The sequence below is a fragment of the Dunckerocampus dactyliophorus genome, chromosome 20 (assembly GCF_027744805.1).
Source record: "Dunckerocampus dactyliophorus isolate RoL2022-P2 chromosome 20, RoL_Ddac_1.1, whole genome shotgun sequence".
In the NCBI taxonomy this organism is placed as follows: domain Eukaryota; kingdom Metazoa; phylum Chordata; class Actinopteri; order Syngnathiformes; family Syngnathidae; genus Dunckerocampus; species Dunckerocampus dactyliophorus.
This window is the reverse complement of record NC_072838.1, coordinates 6,642,599-6,665,489: the sequence shown is the minus strand read 5'-3', so window position 1 is coordinate 6,665,489 and position 22,891 is coordinate 6,642,599. Positions and strand designations below refer to the sequence as shown.

At 39.4% G+C, this 22,891-nt stretch overlaps 1 long non-coding RNA gene across 5 annotated transcripts; it reads left to right on the top strand.

Annotated features, from left to right (window-relative positions):
• Positions 1-20,026: 20,026 nt before the first annotated feature.
• Positions 20,027-22,562, top strand: LOC129173265 (uncharacterized). Of its 5 annotated transcripts, none has more exons than XR_008567209.1 (7): positions 20,027-20,349; positions 20,833-20,863; positions 20,992-21,160; positions 21,296-21,432; positions 21,538-21,631; positions 21,728-22,094; positions 22,206-22,562. It is a non-coding gene; the product is annotated as an uncharacterized LOC129173265 (long non-coding RNA). The 5 variants fall into 5 exon arrangements; XR_008567207.1 differs by having other exon boundaries at positions 20,531-20,863; XR_008567208.1 differs by having other exon boundaries at positions 20,027-20,715.
• Positions 22,563-22,891: the final 329 nt, after the last annotated feature.

Below are 22,891 nucleotides of genomic sequence, written 5' to 3'. Positions count from 1 at the left end.
TTTTTGTCTAATAATATACCCATCACCAGAGTGTTGCATGTGGCGTAATCCCTGAGAGGGTGCCACTTTGAATTATTGTGCCTAAAAAAACAACAGAAAAGAAAAACACATGCTTTAGGCCCTAGGTTCCCAAAGTGGGGTGCACTTACCCCTAGGGGTACGCAGATCGCCGTAGGGGGTACGTGAATAAAAATGAAAAACAACTTGACTACCTTCGCACCAAACACTGAGATTTACGTAATGCGCTCAAACACCTCATGTGAACAGCCACAGCGGGTAGCACAGTGCAGAAGAAAGGTGACAGCATGAAGTTTTTCATTATTCGGTGTGCGTCAGATGAACAAATAAGTACGTTTGACGATGACGTTGTGTTTCATCTTGAAGATTTTCCAAGATCATTTCTAGGAGAGCTGGTCTTCTTACGTGGTGCCGTGGCTAATTAGTGCGTTTTCTGAGCTGTCATTTGTCTGCTGACTGGATGCACTGACTATATTGGAAAGCCCCCAGTTTTGCAGGTGTAAGGAAATTTATGCTTTCACGAATAATGTGTCTTCTTTAGGTGTTGCGGCCACTTTATTCGGCCGTCCTTGAACACACCATGGGGTGACGCAGATTGAGGCTTATGTGTATTTTCTATTCTTCCTTTCACCTCGTCCTTGTTCACAAATGTTAAAGCTGTACACGCACAGAGGTGAGGTTTCATAATGTTAGCTCTGTGCTGCTGTGCATTTTTGTTTGGTGCATAATCTCCTGCTACCGTATATGTGCTCATATGTGTAGCACTGTTTGCATTGTACTGATTATTTCCATGTTGTTGCAAAGCACAGCAAAAGAGCATAAAGATCACCACTTGTTAGAAATAAAACCACATGAAAGAAAACAAACCTGCCAGGAGATATATCTTACCCCTCTCCGTTTTAAATTAGTGTGCAGTTGAAAAATAAGACATATGATTTGTTTAATATAATGTCATAATATATTTACTGATATATCAAAGATGTTTTCATGGTGTGGTTTATGTTATTTGGGTGTGCAGGAGTAGGGGGTACATGGCTTCCACATGTCTGAAGGGATACGGAATTGTGAAAAGCGTGGGCACATTTTTCTCAAAAATATGGGTTACACTCCAAGTCTTAAACATTTGACCTCAGTTTCCTGTGTCCTTTCTGTTTTTGGAATCACTTCCGTACCAGTTTTTGAACGTTCTTGTCTTTGGGTATAGGTAGTTCTTCCTATCACTTGTGTCCTGGTTTTTGCTAATCAAAATATGATCACCCTGGCCTACGCTATACACACCATGGTGCACGCATGGGGCCGCTGCTTTTTCAGTGTGTCTGTTTTTGAGTCCCTATCAAATTAACTCAATAAATACATCCATAAAATATCATATAACTTGCCTCTTTTGTGTGAGCAGGTAGTGCGGACATCAGTTGGTGACTTCCATGACATTTGTAAAACTACAGAGGGATCAGAAAAGTGCCTAGTGTGCATGACTTCATTAGCCTCCATAGGTTGGTTCAGACACCATGGTGGACCCCTTTGATGGGCTCAGTGCCGACTGAGACCTGACCTTTGGGTTGCTTCCAGTCTGCATTGGGAAGTACAATAGTGCTCCAAAGCTTTTTCATGTTGTAGAAAAGCTGACAGTATTCCCATTCAACCATAGGAACATGCACGCTCTTCATGTGAGTTCATCAAAGAGGGGAAACAATTTCAGAATTCTTTCCATTTTATGTATTTTTTGGCCTAAACTAAGCATTTCCATGAAATCAAATGCAAATATAAAGCATTCAGAAGATGCATTCAAAGTTGTTGTAATGATATGTAGTATTCTACACTGGTCACTAGGTGTCAGTAATGTTACATTGATTAGACAATAGCCACCGCAGGAAGAAACATCTGTAAGGTTATATTATGTCTATACGTCTGTAAATGACAATGTTTATGTTCTTTATGCTCAGCTATTCACTCATTTATTTTGAAGAATATATAGTCCTGCCACCGGATGTCGGCACGCTTTTATTTTGGCAGGGCGCTTTTCTTTTCCCTGTGTGAAAAAAAATGGAACGTTGCTAACGTCGATTGCAAACCCACACACACGGTGCTCACAAATTTTCTCAGGTAAAGTTGTTTGCACTGATTGTTTGTCTAAATATTGTGAGTAATAAGTTGATGAGAATGTGTGTTTTCATTGAATTGTTCGTGTTTGAAGTTGTCAGAGTTCCCGGCTGAGAAGTGTCAACCTGGGTGGTGGTAGGCTAACGTGGAAGACTACCTAGTGTTTAAGCTAGCGCCCTTGGAAGGCAAAATGAGGTATGAAACTGCTGACCATAGGGGTGTTATTTCATCTCTAGATGGCTCTAATAATGTTAGAAACCATATTTAGAAGGTCATAAATAGGTTTTCTATGCTCTAAGCGCAACAAACAAGAGATTACTGTACTTTTTCCCTCTGGCAACGTGGCCAAGGGCTTAAGAGGCTGATACTGAGAGTTGGACTTACGTGATGAATGTCTCTCGGCTCGTCAGTTCCATTGATTAATGCAGTCGGCTTGTTGATAAATGTGTTTTCCAAAGCAAGATGTGACAATCAGGAGTCTAATAGGAAGAGACAGCAGAGAGAAGACTTAGTCGTCCTTCACGGACAGGAGCGATGACATTTGATGAGAACATGTCGCCAGCAGCTCGCCATGCTTTCTATCTGCCAGTAGCGTCACAGGCACACACACTTTAGACTTTATACTGTAGATGGACTCTAAAATGTGACAGAACCAGTTAGGCTTTTACTCTCCAGTGTGAATGAATGCTTTGCTATTACATATTTGATTTTTCCCATCAATCACTCACAACTCTGACTGGAAGTACTTCACTACTAATGCTACTTATCACGGATGTGTTACACATACGCATTTTTACAACCTTCACACCTTTTTCAAAATGTCACGTCTGTTCTATTGTTTTTCATCAGGCCTACCAAGCGTTTGCATCCGGGCTTGAGAGGGACAGAGAAGCAAGCTTTCTCCAAAAAAAATGCCCCAGAAAGGATCGCATGATGATTCTGCATCAGGGTGCTGCAAAAAGGGAATGAACAGCAAGGTGAGGAGGAGGAGGTTATGATTCCACATCAAGTTTCAAGAGTTTATTGTCATATGCACAGTAAAACTGGTAGTTCTGCTATGCAATGAAATTCTTGTTCTGTTCATTCTCCCAAAAAAATAAAAATAAAAACACAAGAAAATGAATTGGAACATAAGAAAAATAAATATCAACAAATTAAGCAACAACAAGAGAAGAGACATTAGCTTTTCCAAAATGGGGTCTTGCAACAGCCTTCAAAGCACCTTTCATGTTGCTGTAGACTTGGTACAGGATGCTATTTGCCCTCGTGGGAAAGCCTACATGCTGGTAACATTCGGGGAGAACAGTCCCGAGGCTCTGTGTCCACAAGACGTTGAAGTCCGATCTCCTCAGCAAGCGGAAAATGTCCCCGACAGGACCGCCGAGTCCGGTATATCCTCCGTCCAGCCAGGCCTACGCGAAGGTGAGCACACAGCACTCTCCGATCTCACGTTGAGCTGCAATCCTTGCTCTCAGCTCGTCCATCCTGTCTTCGAGAGAGCAGACGCTGGCCAGCAGCAGGCCCGGTAGCGGTGGCCCAGTCGCTCCAGCTTTTAGCCTAGCACGCAGGCCGCCCCTCCTGCCTCGCCTCCGCCCCAGACGCTTCGCTCACCGGGCATTCAGCTCACCAGGCCCGCAGGCTGCTGCGTCCTCTCGACGCACAAGAAAGCCAGAGTCCGAGAGGCTGAACGAAGGCTCATGGTGAACCCCGCCGATGTTGCAATGCAACGCAGCACGCTGAATGTCCAACATTAACAACAAAATAGTAAAAAATAGAAAAAAATGGGAGAGTGAAACAGAGACGTCTGCCACAGAGGGCGCCATCTTGCTGCATCAGTGCCTACAAAGGAGTTACCATCGATGAGTTGTCTCAAGTTTCTTCTTTTCTTTTCTTTTTATCTTTTATTATGGCTGCAAAATAAGCCAAGCGCCGGCATTTTGATAAAGAAGGTGAGAAACTATTGATTTGAAGATATAGAAAAACAGAAGGTGGTGTCCGTGTTGATCTTGCTGCAACAATCACATCTTCAATGAAGATAAAAGTAACCTTAGATGTTTGTTTATCACGTTCTTTCATCATTTGCATTTACACTTGTTTTATGCGTGTAAGACTATCAAACATGTTTTATACATTTTTGAGACTTGTGGTGTAACTGTGTTAGTTAGCAAAGAACCACAAGAGTCTGAGACATCATAGACAGGCGACATAGCTGACTTCCACTTCCCGTTTCCATGCAGGGATGTCCCGATCCACGTTTTTTGGCTTCCTATCCGATTTTTTTATAGTCTTGCCGGTACCGATCGTTTCTTGGTTTGTTTTTTGAATAATAATAAGCTTTTGCTACAAAAAGGAATTTGTGGAATTGAATACTCAACCCATTTCCGGTTAAACCACGCCCACTTCCGCATTATGCCCCGCCCACTCAGAGTACAGCTACAGATAATTTAGATAAGTGAACAGATACAGATGCAGATAGTGGTGGACTAGCTCATCCAAAATAGAAAACAAGACGAAATGGATATGATGCCGCTTTCAAATGAACGGTGATGGATTTGGCTGTCAGACAAGGAACTGTGTAACTTATGCACAAGTCTGTGTATAATCTCCTTACTGCGTCGAGCACAAAAAACGCTATCTTCAACATGTTTTGAAAAGCTGGGACTACTGACAGATAGACAGGCAAGCACACCAAAAGAGAGAGCAACAGATTGTGTGTGTGATGAAGGAATTATTATTACTGTTCAATTCTGATGCCTGAAAAGGACGACTTTTGTGGTTTTAGAAGTCCCAAGAGGACGGCAATGAATGGCTTTTCTGGTAGGCTACTGTTATCTATACTGTTTGGCAGTATAGATAATGGATGGATGGATGGAAACAAATTTAAAGCAGAGTAAAAAGCCAACATTGCATTATGTGACGTCAGTAAGACAGTATAGTTCAGAATGTCTTTCCTCTTCATTGTGTATTTTCTTAGCAAGGCTGGATGCATCCTGCTGCAAAAGCACCACAAAGTTTGATTCACAACTGCTGTCCGAATCCCTCGGCGATATTTGGTGCCCGAGGAACATCTGCTGAGTGAAAGAAGCATAGAAAGTATTTCAAAGCGCGTTATTCATTGGGATGACAGCATCTTCCTCCGAGCAATTGCAGTAGGAACTCTTGGTGCACAAGCATTTCAAAATATTTTCTTTCAGACACACAAGAAAGGACTTTGTCCATCACTTTAAAGTCAAATATTCATCTTTATCAAACCGGTATTAGGTCTACAGGGAATATTGCAAAGAAGAACATTGACTCAATAAAGCGCAAATGCACCTCACACATCTAATTTCTTAATAATATCTACAAGAAACGTATGTATTCATTACTGATTTCCCTATGCATATTATTACCGCTACATTTTGCCCGAAATACCCCGGTACCAGGGCAGTGAGGCTCTGGCTATACAGTATTATACCCTTACGTAACGTAACATATGGCAGCTAAAATCCTAACAAAACCAATTTTAGTAGAATTCAAAACACAAGCACTTAAATGGACAAATGTCAAAAACAAGCAAACACTCAGACCATCATAACACACCAGCCTGTGTCATTAATAATTCCATAAAATCATAAGATTCCCACCACACAACTTCACCTAGCTTGAAGCTAACGTTAGCCGCCGTGAACGATGCAAGTATTATACCACTGGCATGGACATGAAGAATGAACACATGCGATGATGAGCTTTTATTACCTAAGCTTGTTTTCTCTTCATAAATTTGTTTCATAACCACAAGCATTGTTAGGTGTTACACTGAAATGATTCCCACCGCAAACAATTGACAAGTTCACTGTGATATACCCATAAAGTCCAACTTCCTGTCATGACATCTTCCTGTCACTTCTTCTGGATGAATTTTTGATAAAGCTGTTGGTCCGTTTGAAATGTGGAGGCGGGATCTGGTTGCTATTGGTTGTAAGATTTGCAATGACATGTCAGTCATTGTCATCAGACGCATTCAGGACACAGCCATCCATATGCACATGTTTGTTATTACAAATATCACGATTGAACGAGCATCATCATTCATGCTGAGACACGTCTTTAAAGAACAAATGAGCTCACACGGAACAGCGAAAAACTGTAAGACTTGGCTGCAGGAAATGGCAACAGGAGGTGTAGCGGAATAGTAACCCTCACAACACCGGCAAATGACGGATATGGAAAGGACCGTTGATGAACTAACCAACCGGCAACTTGCTGTCGCCTCGGCTGCCAAAAATAGCACCATCATCACAGATTAGCAGCAGGTGTGCTTGCTAACAGGAGTTAAGACATGGAGCTAACGACAAAACAGGATCTGGAGGTTACAAAATAAAAGCACAAACGGGAAATATGGGAAAAATATAAATAAAGACATGAATTGTGATGCAGAACATGAACTGCCATTTGCAGCATGTTAGATGGCGCTTGCATTGGAATGACTTGCAGACATATCCCACCCTCTTCCTGGTCCAGCCATATAAGCTCCGCCCACTAACACACAAGCACCCAACAAAAGGATAAGCAGTGTTTGGAAAAAGCCTATGATTTCCCTCACCTATGTCCTTTACTCACTAACTAGTCACTCATTAAAGCTAGTTACTACTTACTAGTTGCTGTTAATCGTTACAGTTACCTGATACAGTTACTAGTTACAGTTAGACAATAGAAGTTAGAAGTTACCTAGGTACAAGTTACAATTACTAGGCACAGTTAAATGCTACAGTAACTACTTACAGTTACCTGTTACAGTTACTAGTTACACTAAAAAGTTATGGTTACCTGTTACATTTAGAAGTTCCGATTATTACTTAGCTACCTGTAACAGTTATTATTTACAATTACCTGTTCCAGTTCCTAGTTAGTTAACTGTTACAGTCACTACTAGTTCTGGTTACCTGTTACCAGATACAAGTTATAGTTAGTACTTAGTTACAGTTACTGTAGATGCTACTAGTTATAAGTTACCTGTTACAGTTACAATAACTAGGCACAGTTACCTGTTACAGTTGCAAGTTTCTGTTACTACTTTGCAACCTGTTAGTTATCTCTTACAATTACTACGTACAGTTACTAGTTACATTTTGAAATTAGTTACTACACTCAACTGCCTGTTACAGTTACTGTTATCTGTAATAGTTACAAGTTACAGTTACTACTTACAGTTGCTAGTTAGTTATTACTAGGTATGATACTTGTTACAGGTTACAATTACGAAGTACAGTTACCAGTTACAGTAACTACTTACAGTTACCTGTTACAAGTTACAGTTACTACTTGTTACCTGTTACAGTTTCTAGTTAGTTACCTGTTAGAGTTACTACTTGTTATGGTTACCTGTTACAGTTACAAGTTGCTACTTAGTTACCTGTTACAGTTACTAGTTACAGTTAGACTTTACTAGTTAGAACTTACCTGTTACAGTTATAAGTTAGAATTACAAGGCACCGTCACCTGTTACAGTAGCTACTTACAGTTACAAGTTACGGTTACTACTTAGTTACCTGTTGCAGTGACTATTTACAATTACCTGCTACAGTTACCGGTTATTGTCACAAGTTACAGTTATTACTTAGTTACCTGTTCCAGTTCCTAGTTACAACTACCTGTTCCACTTACTCCTAGTTATGGTTACCTGTTCCAGTTACAAGTTATGATTACCACTTAGTTACGCATAGATGTTACTAGTTATAAGTTACATTTTACAGTAACTGGTTACAGTTACTACTTACAGTTGTCAAATTGGCCCTTGCATCCTTTCATTTTTCACTATGTGGCCCTCGCTGGGAAAGGTTTGGACGCCCCTGTTTTATGGGAACGGGGCTTTTGGCAGACCCCCCTTATATAAGGGATACACTTCACGCTAAAGGAATTTAGCAAAACATGTCATGAAAGAACAACAACCTCATGTCAATCTGATGTCTTATGTTGTGCAGTTGGAGAAAGCAGTTGAATAAAGATTCATTCTACAATATAATTCCCCTCTTTTTCCCCCAGACCAACAAAACTGTCCCTTGTTTACATCCCTGTGTCCCGATATAGGAAGACTGTGAAGTTGACACATGACTGATGACATAACATGGTTGTTTCTTGAATCGAGTCCATGGGGATTACGGTATACGGAAATGAGTGTAGAGGGGGAGGGAAAGTGTGTTATGAGCAATGTTCAGCAAAGTTTTCACTCTATTTTCAAGTCAAATAAATAAAAAAGTCAAGACAAATAAATCAAATAAAAAAAAAATGAAATTGTATTAGCTATATTAATACCACTTAGTTTAATGAATGATGGCCAGGACAGTATGTGAAAACAGTTCACGTCCTGGGAAAACAGGAAGTTTCAAGAGTTTTTATTGTCATATGCACAGTAAAACAGATAGTTACAGGTATACTATGCAATGAAATTCTTGATTTTAGTAGTACTCTACCTTTAAATGCACTGAAAAACATGATTTATTTGGATTCTTATTGGAAAACAGGGCTGAAGAGGCTAGACTGTAATTATGCACAGCTCATATTGTGTGTTACGTAGCCTGTTATGCCATTGTTGCAAAGCAAACAGCTGAATGTCTATTGTTGTTGAGGTTGTTGAAAGGTGACACATGCACACACGCATGCACAGTGAGTCACCACTGACCGTGTGATCCGTCCAGCTGACATGGAATGTAACACAAATATGTAACATAATGTGTCACTAATGCAGAAACTCTTCATTTCTTTTCCAAAGAGGTGTGAAGAGCTTCTGACTCAGAGCGATGTTTAAGCTGCCGCATCATTATTTCATGGACATTTCTGCAGCTTCTCTGCAAAAGCACACGTTCAAAAAAAATTATAATCATTTTTTTTTTCAGTGGTGTAAAAAAAGTGCATCTTTTACTAAAAACTTTATAATGTTGTTGTGCTTTTTTAAAATTTATTGATTAAAAACAGGTTTTGAACAGGTGATTTTTACACTCCTATTCATAAAGGAATTTTAAGTCTAAAAGGACATTTCTTTCATTAGACAAAAATTTAATCCAGTTTTCACTTAGCCATATGTGAAAAAACATATGTACAATGTCACACACACATTAAAATATACTGGTCATTTTCATAACATAAAATCAATGCATTTCTCGATTGATCCAATTGATTAGCAGGTTAACACCTGAAATGAAGCTGCTATTGATTTCTCACACTGGTACACAGAAACATTGCTCCCGGCACATAGCATTGTGGGCTTCTCTCTGCAATGGGGATATGCTTTGTCCCGGGTGGGTAACATTTTGTGTCTGTCGCTTGCTCTGCTTTAGAAAAACACACAAAAAAACAATGCTGTGTTCAGCCTGTGTCTGTCTTGTGGAAGAACGATTTACTTTACAACAGGTGAATCTGGAATACCATAATCCCCCCCAGAAACAACATAAACCATACCCCAATTGCTCCGCACAAGAAGGTTTGACTCCTAGGCATAGAATCCTCAGACAGGTTGGGGTATTCCGTTTCCATGGGCAGTGTAATGTCTGAAGAATGTATGAAACAATGTTTTTGACGAATGTGAGACTTTACTTGTGTTGGTTCCACCAGCAGCCTGAGCGGTAAACAGCAGTAGCATATCAGTTGGACTGTCCAGACATGACATTAAATCAGGTAAAACCTCACATACACACATTTCAGATCCCAGCAGGGCCCGATAGGAGCCTGGAGAGGCCCGGAGCATCTTTTGGACACTTTCCTTTGGGAAAGTGTCCGAGGGCGTCTAAGATGCCAGGCCGGTCTGTGTCACGATCTTATGGATGTGGCAGCATTTGGCCAAAGCTGCAACATGTGTCTTCCCCATGTAAGGAAAGAAAAGGTTGAAGTAATGATTTGCAAAAGTCTGACTGCTTGCCAGACTCACGTCAGAAGTGCTTCTGATCTGAGCTGGCCATTCAAAGGTTATCCCAAACAGAATTTATTTATTTAACCACATATTAGGGACATGTAGAGTACCCCCATGTATGTAAACAGGTTCCAAAATGTTGCGCACTGAGAGGAACTTCAGCAATTTAATTAACATTGGTGAAGTGTTGAAATTTAAAAAATAATGCTTTCCAAGAGCGTTCGAAGTACTTTCTTTAGGGACTATTTTTCCAAAAAGGTAAATAATCCACAGTCCTAATTCAAAAATATAAAATTTTTTGATCACTTGAAAAGCGTTCATTAAGGCCCTGTCACACCTTGACGATTTAGCCGCGTACGCCAACGTATGAAAAATTTGGCCAATACGCTGTTTTTTAGATTAGTTTTATGTAAGTTATATAAGTATGTCGTAGTACGTCCAAGTCGTCCGACAATTTTGTGCATGCACAAAACTTTTCGACGTATGTCAACATATGATTCATACATCCTGCATACGCGGGCAATAAGTTATACGATCGTTGACGCCTGTTCACGCACGTTATTTGTAAGTTACGCACAAGTCGTAATACGTCAACATACCTTGAGACAAAACTGTGTCTTCTTGGTTCTCTTCTTGGCTAGGGTTGGCTCAGAGGAGATGGACATAAAGTACAGATAAAGTACATTATGCGATGCCTTGAAGGATATTTATACTGCTACATGCTTGACCAGTAGAGGGCACTGTGACACTGGGAATGAACCTGCGTCATCTCCATCAGAGTGAGAGTGGGAGGCTGTGGGTGGTGATGGATCCCACTGCCCTGATACTTCTCGGCAGCGGTCTTCGAAATTTTCTTCGGCATGATGGTGATGTTGACACTGCGATGTCTAGTGAGGTGAGTCATCAAGTGGCAGACTTTTTATAGGCTACGGCACGTGATCGTCGGCCATATGCTGCCGTGCGGTTTGCATAAATTAGACTGGTGTTGGGCATAAGTTGTGAACGCCGGCAACACGCGACGCATTCGTTGGTATAAGTTGTCTATAAGTTTTAGAAACGTTCTATATAAGTTACTAATACGTCATGTATACGTCGAACCCGTTATGAATACGCTATGTATACGCCCAAAATTGAAAAAACATAGACAGTTCAACGTATGCCATCAAAATGATCACGTCAGGCATGCGTTGCCTAAATCGTCAAGGGGTGACAGGGCCCTTAGAGAAAAGCAAACACATGGACCTCATTACAACAACAACGCGTCATTTCATTCAGCCGACAGCTTTTCATACTCTAGATCCGTTTCGCTTTTCAGCAGGGCCCCGACTAGGTTTAGATTTACGTGTTGATGTCAAAGGTGCCAGTCGGTTGTCTGTGGGACTCAGTCTGTCAAGCTGAGACGGATGAAGTGGTCGGTTTTCCGTGTGGGACGTACAAGTTGTACAGGGATATTTTATGCTATGCACAGTCTTGCCTTGCATCCCAGCTCTCCATTCATAAACATCAAATCCCACTTTGTGGAAATTCACTTGTCACAGTCAGGCCCAATTAACTCGGACAAACGAGGGACGTGACAGCAGGCGCGAGCTCAGCCCGCCCTTCCCGGGGCAGGCCACGTCAGGTCCAGTACCCCATAGAGTCCTTGTGGAAAATATCTGAGCTAACTAACACGCTGTATGACCTCTTTAGTGCAGGTGTGTCTTCCTGCTTAACTCTCACCTTCACAGGTGACAAAGATGTGGTCTCTGCAAAGCAATCACTGATTAGCAGCGAGCTGCTGATGGTTGAGCAATGTTACCTCTGACTCCAGCTATCATTCCACAATAGGGAGAGCACTGACGGCTTGAAGATGGCTTCAAATTGTGAACGGTCGAGGTGACAAGGATCAGTGGGCAATTTGACTTTGTCACCTCAGACGTTTTGTGCCGGGTTTGAGTATCAGATGAAAATCACTTTGGGGATTGCTTTGTCACACTGTGACTGTCGGAAAGACCTCGATGGAGATGTGTACACGGTGTATCCTGTTCTATATATAAAAAAAAAAAAGTACAATTCATTCTGTCATTGTCCATTTGGATTAACTTAACACACAATTTGTCTTAGTTATTCATCACAGGGATGCACGCACAGAAGCATTTCAAGTCTAAGAATTCATTAAACAAGGCTCTGGGTTCAACTAAAACAATGTGGGATCGACCACAGCAGGAACATTTATGCCTTTTTTAACTTTTTATTGAAATTACCAATGTTTATTTGAACTCAAAAGTACAGTTGTTAAATGAAATGAATCTGGTGCAGCTACAGTATAACTGGCTTCATTTTCCCTGTTAAAAGTTGCAATTATATAATATATATATAATATAATAAACACAAACAATAATCTCAGCACCACCAAATCCAAGGCCATGGTTCTCAGTCAGAAATGGGTGGATTACACCCTCCGGGTTGGGAGCAAGGTCTTGCCCCAGGTGGAGGAATTCACGTATCTCGAGGTCTTGTTCACAAGTGAGGGAAGGATGGACCAATTTTCAAAAATGGAGACAAACATCAATTTACAAATTACCTACCAGTCTCCTTATTACCCCAATTTTCTAAAATTATCAAGAAGCTATTTAATAACAGGTTGGACAAATTTATTAATAAAAATGAATTACTAGCAGGTAGTCAATACGGATAGCGAGCTAACATTTCAACTTCTATGGAGGAAATGAGGAAACAATACTATAATAATATAATAATAATAATAATAATAATAATAATAATAATACTATAGACCACAGAAAGTGTGCAGTTGCAGTATTCATGGATCTTACAAAAGCCTTCGATACAATTGATCACAATACTTTAACAACACAATTAGAAAAGGATTAGTTTTGAATTGGGTTAAAAGCTACCTAGCAAACAGGAAGCAATTTGTAAAGCTAGGAGAATACACATCTGCAAGTTTAAATATTACTAACTGAAATATTAATAATAAATAATAATAAACACTATTATTATTATGGATGTTTGCTGATATACAGTATATACTGTATATATACACACATTTACTGTATGTATGTAGATATGATATTATCAATAAGAAATGACAAAAGAAACTATAATTTGGGAGAAATGTAAAAGAGTAGAAGGAGAGAGAAATAACAAACTTGCAAAAAGAAAAAGAGAAAAAAGCAATAATAATTACAACAACCAACATAAAACAAATGACAAAAAAATGATTATTTCTCTTTTTCTATCATGTTTTGTGGATAGTTTAGTGAATTATTGATACATGTAAATAATCTATAAATGGGGTCCATATTTCAGTGATATATATTCTTCTGCTTATGAGCTATGTTTTTTTTCTATTCATATATGATTTGTTATTAAATTGATCCAGTGGGTGCATGCTTTGTTTTTCCAGTGTTGAAAAATTACCTAGCGATAATTAGAGAGATGAGGAGGGGGTTATGATGTTTATTAGGAAGGTCTATTTGTGTGGTATCTCCTAGAAGACAGCGATGGATTTAATGGCATCCCACAGCGCAAGATGGTCTTATATTGTGTTAAGTTGCATGTTTATGTTTATTGACATGGAATGCATATTTCTGCATACAGTATGTCTGTCCAGAAGTCGGGGTTGTGAGCTATACCTAAATCGTTTCCCCATTTGGTGGACGGTAGCGTTATCTGATATTTTGAAGTTGTTATTATTTCATAAAGTTTGGATGTTACGTTTCTATTCCTCTTGATTTTCAAAATGTTATCTATTAACAGAGAAGATAGAAGTGTAGATATCGTTTTAGATTGATTTATATGTTTGGTTTGTTGATAGTGGAGAAATTCTTCTCTCCCAACCCCGTACTTCTGGATTAATGTCTGAAATGATATGAATGTGTTATTTTCAAACAAGTGGTGCCAAAGTGGAAAATAAATTGTGGAATCGTGCAGTTTAAAGTCAGGGTTGTGCCATATGAGTGTGTATTCACATGGTGTTATTGAAGAATCAGTGATTTTGATAAGTTTTCCACCAGGCCGTCAGAGTCGTGTATATGGTGATGGATTTGAAACAATTACGTTTTTTGATTGACTGGGGTGAAAAGGGGTGTGGGTGTGGCCTCCATGTTGTTTGCTATTGTGTAGGGTTGAGAGAGAGCTGCGAGGTTTTTGGTTTCTCCGATAAAACTGAGTGGTTATGGTGTTAAGTGATTTGAACCAGTTATCCGTGGGAGCGGTAGGTATCATAGTACACAAGTAAGTAATTTGAGGTAAGGTTTTCATTTTTACTGCAGCAATTCGTCCAGTTAGTTGTAGTGGAAGATTTTTCCAGCCTCTGAGAGTGTCTTCTAGTTTCTTGAGTAATGGGGTGGAATTCAATTGAAAGAGCTCTGACAACCTGGAGGAAATGCCACGGGCTGCGGGATCCCATGAGTCTTGCGTTAGTGGGAGTAATGTAGATTTTGACCAGCTTAAACGGTTGAAACTGTATGATTCTTGCATTGATGTGTATGGGTTTTCTAAGTGCAATAAGAAATCATCGGCATACAGACTAACTATGTTCTTTTTTTCCCATTTTTGATTCCTTTGATACTATTATTGTTCCGTATTGTTGTTGTAAGTGGTTCGATGAATAAAGCAAAAAGTGATGGAGAGAGAGGACATCCCTGTCTGGTTCCCTGGTGCAGTGTGAAACCGTCGTCCTGAGTGCGACCAAAGTATGCTTTCTCCATCAGGCCGCACCAAGAAGTCTCTCTGTACTTATAACAACGCATCCTGGTTCTACACAGCGGTTTTCAGGGTAGGACCGAAAACGTTCTCAACTACCCTGCTGTAGTGGTTGATGTAAAAGACACTTCCTCGTTCATTTGGACACGAATGCTGCAACTGGCTTGGATGTTCTATGATGCAGCCGTTGCATTCAGATTGTGCTATTTCTCACGCTACACGATCAAACATTTTTTCAGCAAGGTTTGGAAGAGGGTGATGATGTTTGCAGTGAATCTTGTCGCCCTTCCAACGTCTTCAGACGGGGTTACGTCGTCGTGCCGATAAATGGGCACGTAGGTCGATTCATTGTCGGCATAACCCCAAGCTGTAGAGACAGATCAGCCGTCTTATTGTGTGGATCCTTGATGATTCCTGTATGATTATTAGGAAAATAATGAGATTAGAAATAAAACAAACAACAAGATTAACTGTATTGATGAGAAAGTATGTTTTGCTATGGGTGATGCATCTGTTGTTTACCAGTAGTCTTACGGATTTGCCCGGCAACACAGTAATAACAAGCATATTTAGATGAGAACGTCAGAGTTGTCTAATATATCTAATGAGCACTCTTTAAAAACAAATATTAGTCAATGTTTAGACAATAGTGTTTTACATAGGACTTTTTTATTATAGGAATGTTCTCCAATGGTGGATGATGACTTTGTGGTAATCAGTAAAGGGTGAATATTACCTGAAGACTTCTGCTGTGCCATGTTGAATTAAATAGTGGTTGGGGGGAAAAAAAGAGTCTCCTTCTCTCAATCAAGTTCCAGATGACAGTAGAATGTAGTGTTTTTTTGAGTATCTGTGAAAAGGGGGAGGAGATTGAGGAAGCATAGCCTGCCTCCTTGTTAAATCAAATAATGTCTCTGCTTTAGTATTTCAGTGCGTACATTGTACTGGTGATGTGTTTGGAAATTAAATAAATAAAAAAAAAGCGTATTGTGCTTACGACCCCTGCTGAGAGAATGCATGATTATACATTATACAACAAATGGAGCGTCCTGTCCTATCAGGCACATACGCATATCTAACTGAAAGAACCTTTCAAATTGCTGCTAGTGATGTATTCGTCAGACGTGTAACTGAAGTAGCATCATACCAGTACTTCTGTAGGATTTCATACAGAATGCACGGGCAGCTTGCATATATTGTGTCATTACCACCCCCTTGAACGCCATGTTCTGACTGTAATAAAAAGAATAAATGAAGAAGGAAGTAAAAGAGAGGTCAAAATGAATAGTACAGGACACAATAGAAGGACATATATCACATAGGACACATAGGAGTCGAATACATCATGCTCAGAGGACGACGTCACGATGCCATACATTTTAACATAAGAAAGCAGACCAAATGCAAGTATAAAGTCTGTTTTAACCCCAAGGGGTCAAGCTGATAGCTTTCAACAGTAATTGTATCGGCTGTTTGGGGGGAGTGGTCTAGATGCATGGGGGCGTGGCCTAGACGGGTCATTTCTACTTTGCTCTTGAAGAAACAAGGCTGGTGGATGGCCGACTGACAGGTAACCGTGATATTTTTTAAGAAAATATAATTTTTTAAGAAAGTATCTGTAGTAGAAAGGTGGTAGCTAAGGATGTAATGTTTTTTGTAAAAGCACATCACTAAATTCGGTCTTTTAAAAACAATATATATAGATTATAGTTGTAACACTGCCAGACACACAGAAAGGCCGGAGGGGGCAGTATTGGGACCCCAGTCACACATGCTGAGACACACCCAGATAAGGTTGGAGAACGTCTTGGGGGTGGGGGGTTGCAGGGGGGTAGTTAGGAAAGGAGGGGTATGGGATTGGGGGCTTCCCCCACCCGCAACCGGAAGAAAACAGTCACGTGGGAATGACTCTTGATTTTATGATTGTTTGTTTCTTTTCTGACTTCCGGATGTCTGCTTCCTGATGCTTTGATCTTCGTCACATAGGTGTGAAACTTCTTTCATGTTTTATAGCTTCCAGATGTCCGCTTCCTGATGCTTTGATGTCTGACACGTGGGTGTGAAATCGCTTTGATGTTTTGTTTTATTTTATTACCACGTCATAAACTTTTGTTCTTTTACCTTGTCATAAACTTTTATTGTTTTATTAATATGTCATAAACATGTCACGTGGGTGTGAAAACGCTTTGATCTTCGTCACATAGGTGTGAAAACGCTTTGATGTTGGGGGTTGGGGGTGGGGGGAGGGGTATGTCATAAACCTTAATGGCAGGGAGTCATAAATCAATCAAAGCAGGGTCATAAATACCTTTTTGACACAAAGGGGATTCTATATCTCTCTATTAGCTGGCTGGGTTAGGTCTTTACTAGGTTTTGGTATGAGTGTGATAATGGTGGTGTTCATGTATGGTGGTATGGTTTTGATTTCTGCAATTACTCTTAATAGTAGTGGTGATATGATGTCCCAAAATTGTTTATAAAACTCTGCTGGCAATCCCTCTGGTCCTGGTGATTTGTTGTTTGGCATTTTATTTTGAGATTTGGACATTTCATTTGTGGTGCGATGTGCCTGATCAGATGATTGCATTATTTATATCTAATATCTTTGGCCTTAAAATTAATTACACTTTTCTATATGGACCAAAACCGAAGGGGTTCAATAACCATTCTTATGTTTTTAGATACAATGTCTGCCTTTGGCGTTGCCTGGCGGACAACAAAGCAGTCAAGGGTTCCCCTGGTTTTGTCGTGCCTCACGTTTCTTATGTTCCCACCAATAGAAGCGTGCTGTTTCATGTCAAACATCCGCCATAAGCTACCGGGAAACAGCTTTGTTGACACTATCGTGCATTCTTTCCAGCCACATAAGTCGTTTTCACAGAGGCGGAACAAAGGTAACCCGTATGTACGTGGCCGTTGTCAGAACAACCATTTGTGATGCTTGAGCTTTGTTATGATTGCATAAACAATCATAACTTAACTGCTTCAGCACCCTCGTCTCTCCGGACAGAAGAGTTTTGCACTTCCGCGTGAATAATAATGGAAAAGTAACAACATCAGCACTCGGGCTGAAAGAAGCATTACTATTCTTTGTGAATAAACACACATCACAACGTTTGCCACTTCTCACTGAATGCTGAAAAAAAGGTCAAAGAAATAATTGGTGGCATCTTCATGTCTCTAATGGCTGCTAAAAAAACATTCAGTACCTCTTGTTACTGCCTCTCACAAGTGAAAGGAACGATACCACGCAGCACTTTAATATCATCTAATATTCTTAAAAGCCTCTCAACCCCCGTCTTTGAACACAACTTGGCACCAAAAGAGGACACGTTTTGTTTTCTGAGTTATTAGGAGCAACTTCTGTTTTCCGAGCACACACGACATGGACAAAAGTCTAGGGACACGTCTCTTAATCCAGGGGTGTCCAAAGTGCAGACCCGTGGCCATTTGCAGCCTGCAAGTTGTTTGGCATTGGATCACAATGCCATTTTTAAAGTATAACTAAACAAGAAAACAACAGCCAAAGTGGAAAAACCTTGAAATGTAGACACTAACTAGATCGGGGTGTCCAAAGTGTGGGCCGTAGCTGTTTTTTGTTTAATTGGCTTGCAGCACATTCGAAAAGTGGTGATGACGCAACTGCACTCTAATGGATGTCACTTTTAGAGCAGTTTTAAGCCATAAAAACGGCCACAAGGTAGCAGAAGTGCATGTGATAAGAGCTGGGCACGTGAATGTGAATGGCCAAAACATACATGACAGCAAGGAGGAAGTGGAAGAACGAGCAGAAGGTTGTTTAAACGCTTGCACACGCGCATGCGCATGTGGGAACACACATGAACACACAGTTCAGTCCCAAATGTAGAAATTGTAAATAGTTCATGGTATTATATTTGTTATAATTGTTGTATTTTTTGTGTTTTATTGTTGTTTAAATATTTGAGCTGACACAAAAGCAAATCATTTGTGTCAAAGTTATGCTTGAAAGTGTATCTTTTTTACAAAAAGCTGTTTCTCTCCCTTGTTTTAGTCAGGAACTGATATTTTCCTGAAACTTACCAGTGTTCTATTGCTGATTACTAAAGAATGGAAAAAGGTAGGAACAAACTACTTTCTCTAATCTTTCTTTTTATGGGTTCCATGTTTACATAGCCATTGAACACAATATTCTGTGTGCCCTGAAAGATCAGTCCAAATTGTCTAAAATGGCTGCTACTGAAGGGGTTGTCTTATGAAAAATGGCTGTGATTGAATCAGCTAAACAAAAAAGACATTATTTTTATGAGAGACAAACAAAACAACGAATAATTTAATTTATTGGAAAATTAAGTTGCAGAAAAAGGTTATATTGTTATTACGGAAATAAAGTCAATTACGAGGAGAAAATTTAGAAGAAAATTGAAAAAGTGGGGGAAAAAAAACAGCTGTAATTTTACGAGAATAAAGTTAAAATATTAAGAGAAAAAAATCGTATTATAACATGAAAACAAGTCGCAGGTTTACAAGAACAAATTAAAAACGAAATAATATGAGAAAAAAAATGTAATTTTAGTGGCATGGAATTTAAATAGTTAAGAAAATATATATATATTTTTTTTACAATTTGTGATATGAGAAACAAAACAATATAAAGTTGTACTTTTTGGAAAATCAGGTTGGGGAAAAAGTTAGGATGGGGATAAAGTCATAATATGAACATTTAGAGCTTATTTAATAAGAAAGTTGGAATATTTGGGGAAAAAAAGTAAAAATGGAAAAATACAGTAGCATTTTCACCTCTATCACAAAGCTGAGCTGCCGTTTTTCCTTGAGATATACAGTCGTCTCTTGCTATATCGCGGTTTGAATGTCACTCCCTCACTAGCTCACCGTTTTTCCAAAAATAATTAATAAATTATTGTTGTTTCGTTGGTTGACTATGGCCTATTATTCGTCAAAAAATATTGAAAGACAAGTCATATGTAGCATTCTGGTCACTAGGAATCAGTAATGTTATGAGACATGACGTTAGATTACATCACCTTTCACACTGCATGGAGACTGGCTACTGAGCCAACATGCCATGGCTGAGATTGAGGGGTAAAGAAAGTTCTTCTCTTATTCAGTGTTGAAGTGGTAAGTTTTTGGCTTTTTTGTCTTTCTTCCCCACTCCGTTTGAAACACTTAAGTTTAGAATAAGTAAATGGAGAGGCTAACTCGTTAGCTTGCTTTGCTAGCGGTGGACATCTGTTATGTCCCTGCAGTGATATCGTAGCCTGTGCAATATGATGAAAAAAAAAGAATAATAGGAGTGTAAAAGTGACTCTACACAGCAAATTGAGGAGTGTTAATTTTTTGGTGTTGATGAGAATCTTGAAGTTGGAGTGTCAATCTTACACTATTTGGAGTTGATCTAACACTGCATTTTCTTAAAAATGTTAAATTTAACACTGGATCATGAAAGTGTTGTAGTTAAAATGGAGTGTTGAAAATGTTTAAATCTTGTTAGTGTCACAATAAAGACATTCAACACTTCCACACTCCATTTAACACCTAACAGTGTTCACGTGCCCACGGACATTTCATTTAGACTCCACCCCTCACTTCACGTTGCTGATGGAAGAAGTTGACAATTAGGAATCATTTTGCATCAGTAGGTAAGTAAACGTTTAAATACTGTAGATGAACTATGAATGAATTGTGTTGTACCTTGTTTACACATAAAAAACGTTAGTTTTTGGTGTGATATTTAAGACTAATAAACTGAGGCAGCTGTTTCCACCCAAAGCCTTTGCTAATGTTAGCTCGTGTTTTTGCTAAGTTATATTTTCTATTAAGTGTTGCTGTGAGCTGAATCGGCACTGCCTGGGCAACATTTGTCAAAGTAAGTGAACGCTACGTTATATCTTCATTTTTAATGAGCTAATGGCTAACTAGCTAATTGGCACGAGGAGCCCCCACACGTAGGCCTGCTGGCCCCCAGCAAAGGACTTGATATGCTGTACAAGATACAAGATATCAAGGTTGGCAACTCTAATTGTTACTTTAACTTAAAAATAATTGTCAGGCGTGTGTTGGAAGTGAACTACACAAATTTTTTTTTAGAATGATGCATCTTTATTTTTCTTCTTGATTCACAGCAAACCTTTCCTTGAGACTTACGTGAATGTGGTAAGTAATATTTTTTTTTTCAATCAATGCATAATAAGCCCTGCAACTGTGGCAATTCCATATTTATTTAATTATTTTAGTAGGATGTTTTATATTATTATTATTATTTTATTTATTCTTATTCTCAGAGGTGGATGGAGATGTGTAGACTCCACTATCCCTTCACCCCAGTTATCGCCAGTTGGTGGCGAGTCTCCACTCTTGCCGACTACATCCCATTCATCAGGTTCGACAATTTATCCTTCAGCCCACAAGAGGAACCCAACAGAACCAATGGATCAGGATGAAGCATGACGGGTAAGCTTTGAGTAAATGAATGTAAAATTAATATTATCAATGATATGTAGTGTTTTTATGCATGACATTGTTTTATTGAAGAATCCTCTTGAATTCCCATGAACACACTATATATCATTTTAATATTTTTGGCAGAAAGTCGGTGGTGTTTTGAGGGCCAATCCGAAAGGTGAGGAAATCTTCAAGGAGTGCAACAAGACTGAAACACTAACCGATGCAAGGTGTAAACAGATGGTGAACATCCTGGCTGCAGATATGATGGAGCTGCATGGGTAAGAAGAACTTCCCCCTTTCCATTAGAACAGTCATTCCACGTAAGACCATGTACTGTGGGAATGGTTCTATCTGTGATCATTAACTATGATTTGTTTTGAAAGGAGGGTTCCGCCATCATGTGTGATGAGAAATTACGCCCTGAGAATTGTGACTTGTTTTCCATACCTAAAAGATCCATTCTCCAAACCTGGATATGTAAGTGTCTTTTCAATGTAAAACCCAAAGTACTGTTTTTGTTTTTCCTTTAGGTGTGTAGTTTGTATTAAACTCTTGTTTCAAATATGTTCATAGGATGCTTAGCTTAGCGGCAGTGGCTCAAGAGGTAGAGCAGGTCGTCCAGAAATCGTAAGGTTGGTTGATCTTGCTCCCTCCACCCAGTCACTGTTGTGTCCTACACTTCTCCTGGCTCTCAAAGCCGTTCCAAGACTGTTTCTTCATGATGGTCCAAAAACCAGAGGAGAATATCTGTTAACTGGTCAACAGCTGTTTGGTGAGGAGTGCAGGGAGGGGCTATCTACAATAAGACATTCAACTGATGAATCCGTGGTCAAAGAAGATGAGAGCAACTTTCCAGTATCGACAGAATATGATCCAAGCACAAGATGTATCATCGTCTGTTCTCAATGTGTTCCCTCGCTTCCTTGATGTTCCTGGATTGGTAAGGAAATCTTGAGTATTTGGACTATTTCAGTATTAGATTACCCATTACATCAACCATTTGTAAACCTGTAGGCCTACAGGATATGAAATATTCATGTCTTGTTTATAGATTGACCAGGATTTCTCAATGATGTTTGGTGATGAAGTATCTCAGAGGTTCCTGGCTAAGTGGTCAACTGTCTTCAAAGCAAAAGTCATTGCAGACTTCAAGACTCTCCCGCAAAAGCAGAACATTGATGAGTTGCTGTCAGGAACTGAACCTCAACCTGATGACAGCTGTGGGTGAGAAGTTACGGTATAGATTACCATGTTGGTGTGTTCAAATGTACTGGATGTAGCTTTGATCTACCTGTGTTCAAGAAGATCTGTGATATAATAAAACACAAAGAATGTGCTTTCATAATAGCCTGTAATGTAGAAACGATGTACTATGAGGACATGTTTAACGCGTACTGCATAGAAGACCAAATGCTTGAGTTTTCTGTCATGTGTTTAAATGAACTGACTCATTTCAGACCATTTGACAAGCAGTGCTCTAATGACAAGTGTCAAAGAGCAAACATACTGTAGTGCCCTGCTGTTATTTAAGCTACTGTCTGTTGGAAATGAAATGTTTTTGAATAAAATGTATGAAGCAGTCAACTAGTCATTTTTAAAAAATGTTTAAATTTTATTTTGAAGTAGTATATTAACACTTTTATAGTGTTAATGTTGCAACTCCTTTTGAGAGTAAAATGACACTATAAGAGTCAATAAATGACTCTTAAGAGAATTAATTTGTGACACCTCACACTA